The 5,000-nt window shown below is 51.6% G+C and overlaps 1 non-coding gene across 1 annotated transcript in view; it reads right to left on the bottom strand.

Moving 5' to 3' along the window:
- LOC124591237 overlaps window positions 1-671 on the bottom strand; it is a 1,910-nt gene extending 1,239 nt beyond the window's left edge. The window contains exon 1 of the ribosomal RNA XR_006977064.1: window positions 1-671. This exon is cut by the window's left edge and continues 1,239 nt beyond it. This is a non-coding gene — a ribosomal RNA (small subunit ribosomal RNA).
- Window positions 672-5,000: the final 4,329 nt, after the last annotated feature.

Here is a 5,000-nt window from a genome sequence, read left to right as displayed (position 1 = left end):
ACAGCGTGGGACACAAATCCAACTACGAGCTTTTTAACCGCAACAACTTTAATATACGCTATTGGAGCTGGAATTACCGCGGCTGCTGGCACCAGACTTGCCCTCCAATAGATACTCGTTAAAGGATTTAAAGTGTACTCATTCCGATTACGGGGCCTCGGATGAGTCCCGTATCGTTATTTTTCGTCACTACCTCCCCGTGCCGGGAGTGGGTAATTTGCGCGCCTGCTGCCTTCCTTGGATGTGGTAGCCGTTTCTCAGGCTCCCTCTCCGGAATCGAACCCTGATTCCCCGTTACCCGTTACAACCATGGTAGGCGCAGAACCTACCATCGACAGTTGATAAGGCAGACATTTGAAAGATGCGTCGCCGGTACGAGGACCGTGCGATCAGCCCAAAGTTATTCAGAGTCACCAAGGCAAACGGACCGGACGAGCCGACCGATTGGTTTTGATCTAATAAAAGCGTCCCTTCCATCTCTGGTCGGGACTCTGTTTGCATGTATTAGCTCTAGAATTACCACAGTTATCCAAGTAACGTGGGTACGATCTAAGGAACCATAACTGATTTAATGAGCCATTCGCAGTTTCACCTTAATGCGGCTTGTACTGAGACATGCATGGCTTAATCTTTGAGACAAGCATATGACTACTGGCAGGATCAACCAGGGAGCTGCGTCAACTAGAGCTGAGCAGCCGGCCGCCCGGGAGTGTGTCCCGGGGGCCCGCGCGAACACGCAAGCGTCCGCTCAATTATTCTGCAAACAGGAGGAGGCTGAGCTCCCCTGCACAATACACCTCGAAACCCTCTCAGGTCCCGGCGGCGCGCAGCGCCGTCCTAAGTACTTGGTCGGGTTCGAGAGAGGCGCAATCGCCCGGAGTTTGGCGAGTAGACGCTTTAGGTGCGACCACCCGTGCTCCCAACTGAGCTTGCCGCTGCCGACAGAGGCCCGGGAGCGTGCTGTCGTGGCATTGCCGGCGGGAGACAACACGCGCCACCTACGGTGACCGGCAGCTCCAACGCCAGCGCCACAGAAGGACAAAAGCCCCACTTGGGTGCCGAAGCGAACTCTCCCAGCACAGCGCACGCGCCAACACGTCCGCACAGCTGCGATACAAACCACCTGCGAGAACCGCAGAGGCGACCGAGCAGCAGACGGCGTCGCGGCGCCGAGCGCCGGGCGGCGGCGCATCCTCAGCGCACACAGTCCTCAATCGGACCAGCACACTGCAGATGTCCACCGCGCTTCGCACCGGGCCCGCGAGGACCTACTTTGGCCGCACGGCGCCGCGTGCAGGGTGCGCCGGCGCGCAGCTGCGCCGCCTGCCGCCTCCGTCGGCCGGCGCGCCTGCCACTGGCCGCCCCCACCAGCCGGCTGTAGCGCGTGCGCCCACGCACCGCGCGGCCAGCACGCCGGGAGGCCCCCCCTCACCGGCCGGGGACGGTCCCACCCAGCCACCGCCGCGTATCGCTTCACACCCAGATGCCATTCACGTTCGTGGGCATGGTGGGTATCGCTGGAACAACCGGTTGGTAGCTCAACCGATCGTCGCCATCACTGATTCACCTCTAGCGAGAACAACCGCACCACAACGGTTTACCAGTTGTTCATTTGCATAACGTCACCAGCAAACGTAGGCGTCCATCGCCATTTGCAAATTCAACGATTGTTGCATGCCTGTGTCAGGTGTCACGACACACTATGTCTGCCCACATACACGCAACAACATGTGCACGCTTCGCGAACACGTGGAAGGTGGCCCCCGTACGTATGCGATGTCCATTGCGCGAACGACTGTCAACCGGCCTCTGTCGCATGTCGCAGATGTGGAACGCAGTGCACCATGCTATCACGGTGTGTGAGAAGAGACGACTACGTCTGACAACACGCGCCACTACATCAACAGACGGCTCATGCTGATCGCCATCCAGGGCATACCACACTGCAATCCAGCTCTTATAGGGAGACGACACGTAGCTGAGTGCACAACATTTGGACCGCATGGTTCGCCGTTGTTGGCGCAGTCGTTGTACGGTCACATGTACCACGATGTATCATTCAGTACATGAGGACCAATGTGCAGTACAGTGTGTGATTTGGACGTACAACATCAGCGGACAGTTGACACAGGCCGTACCACAGCGTAGGCTAAGTGCTTCGCACATGCGAATGCCAATGAACAACTGCAAATGCCAATGAACAACTGCAAAGGGCATTGAGCATGTACGTCCTGCTGCCATCCACATTACAGTGTATAGCTGCAAGGTGTTTAACATGAAGCGATACACTGGGGACCGGGCAGTGCGAGTAGCAAACTATATTGCGGGGGTTGCAGTTAGGCAACACTACACTAATTTAACGCGTCGTATGACAATTACAGAGCAGGTTAAGGCCCAACGTGTGTTGGGTTAAGGCCCAACGTGTGTTGGGTTAAGGCCCAACGTGTGTTGGGTTAAGGCCCAACGTGTGTTGGGTTAAGGCCCAACGTGTGTTGGGTTAAGGCCCAACGTGTGTTGGGTTAAGGCCCAACGTGTGTTGGGTTAAGGCCCAACGTGTGTTGGGTTAAGGCCCAACGTGTGTTGGGTTAAGGCCCAACGTGTGTTGGGTTAAGGCCCAACGTGTGTTGGGTTAAGGCCCAACGTGTGTTGGGTTAAGGCCCAACGTGTGTTGGGTTAAGGCCCAACGTGTGTTGGGTTACGTTAAGGGGCAATGTGGGTTACGTTAAGGGGCAATGTGGGTTACGTTAAGGGGCAATGTGGGTTACGTTACGGCGCAATATAGGTTACGTTACGGCGCAATATAGGTTACGTTAAGGCGCAATATCGGTTACGTTAAGGCGCAATACAGGTTACGTTAAGGCGCAATACAGGTTACGTTAAGGCGCAATACAGGTTACCTTAAGGCGCAATACAGGTTACGTTAAGGCGCAATACAGGTTACGTTAAGGCGCAATACAGGTTACGTTAAGGCGCAATGCAGGTTACGTTAAGGCGCAATACAGGTTACGTTAAGGCGCAATACAGGTTACGTTAAGGCGCAATACAGGTTACGTTAAGGCGCAATACAGGTTACGTTAAGGCGCAATACAGGTTACGTTAAGGCGCAATACAGGTTACGTTAAGGCGCAATACAGGTTACGTTAAGGCGCAATACAGGTTACGTTAAGGCGCAATACAGGTTACGTTAAGGCGCAATACAGGTTACGTTAAGGCGCAATACAGGTTACGTTAAGGCGCAATACAGGTTACGTTAAGGCGCAATACAGGTTACGTTAAGGCGCAATACAGGTTACGTTAAGGCGCAATACAGGTTAGGTTAAGGCGCAATACAGGTTAGGTTAAGGCGCAATACAGGTTAGGTTAAGGCGCAATACAGGTTAGGTTAAGGTACGACATAGGTTAGGTTAAGGTACGACATAGGTTAGGTTAAGGTACGACATAGGTTAGGTTAAGGTACGACATAGGTTAGGTTAAGGTACGACATAGGTTAGGTTAAGGTACGACATAGGTTAGGTTAAGGTACGACATAGGTTAGGTTAAGGTACGACATAGGTTAGGTTAAGGTACGACATAGGTTAGGTTAAGGTACGACATAGGTTAGGTTAAGGTACGACATAGGTTAGGTTAAGGTACGACATAGGTTAGGTTAAGGTACGACATAGGTTAGGTTAAGGTACGACATAGGTTAGGTTAAGGTACGACATAGGTTAGGTTAAGGTACGACATAGGTTAGGTTAAGGTACGACATAGGTTAGGTTAAGGTACGACATAGGTTAGGTTAAGGTACGACATAGGTTAGGTTAAGGTACGACATAGGTTAGGTTAAGGTACGACATAGGTTAGGTTAAGGTACGACATAGGTTAGGTTAAGGTACGACATAGGTTAGGTTAAGGTACGACATAGGTTAGGTTAAGGTACGACATAGGTTAGGTTAAGGTACGACATAGGTTAGGTTAAGGTACGACATAGGTTAGGTTAAGGTACGACATAGGTTAGGTTAAGGTACGACATAGGTTAGGTTAAGGTACGACATAGGTTAGGTTAAGGTACGACATAGGTTAGGTTACGGTACGACATAGGTTAGGTTACGGTACGACATAGGTTAGGTTACGGTACGACATAGGTTAGGTTACGGTACGACATAGGTTAGGTTACGGTACGACATAGGTTAGGTTACGGTACGACATAGGTTAGGTTACGGTACGACATAGGTTAGGTTACGGTACGACATAGGTTAGGTTACGGTACGATATAGGTTAGGTTACGGTACGATATAGGTTAGGTTAAGGTACACATTGTTGTAAGGAAAGGTTTAATGGGGGGCGGGGCGGGGCGGCCGGTTTGTTGATTGTGATTATAGTAAGTGGATGCCTGCGGCATCATCTGATTTGCCACGTCAGGATGCACCTTTGGCTCATGACAGGCGGCGCTCTCATTCCATGCTTGTGGCAGACCTGTGTCTTTCATTCCTGCCATTGTTTGTGTGCTGTGAGAGGAGGCAGTATTGTGATGTTGGGTGCACCCCTGTGTAGGACATGTGTGGGTGTTGGTGGCTTGGCTGAGCAATGGTGGTTGTCGGGTGGGTGGGATATTCTGTTTTCTGAGTGGACCTCCCAGTCTGGTTATGACAGTGTGGATTGTCTAATGTGGCGGAGAGGATGCACTGGGTGTTGTTCCATGCTGGTGCTTACATATTGTCTGTGTGCGTGTTACAGGCAGAGAGTAGTGCGTGATAAGGGTGTGTGGCTGACGTGTGGTTGTGATTGTGAGCAGAGTCTTTCAGCATGTATACGGACAGTTGTATACATTATCTGTATTCTGATGGCTCTATCTATTACTAATCAGCGCCGTGTATACGTTTAATCCGGTTCCAGTCGAAACTGTTGTATCTCTGTACATTAGTGACACGGCGAGCCCGCTATGTAGTTACTCGTCTCGGCAGCTTCCACCGGTGTATGGCAAATGATTATAAGGAATCAGTCTAGTCGTCAATACCGAT

Source organism: Schistocerca americana, unplaced genomic scaffold (assembly GCF_021461395.2).
Source record: "Schistocerca americana isolate TAMUIC-IGC-003095 unplaced genomic scaffold, iqSchAmer2.1 HiC_scaffold_815, whole genome shotgun sequence".
In the NCBI taxonomy this organism is placed as follows: domain Eukaryota; kingdom Metazoa; phylum Arthropoda; class Insecta; order Orthoptera; family Acrididae; genus Schistocerca; species Schistocerca americana.
Note: the sequence above shows the minus strand (reverse complement) of the source record. Positions and strands in the feature narration are given on the sequence as shown.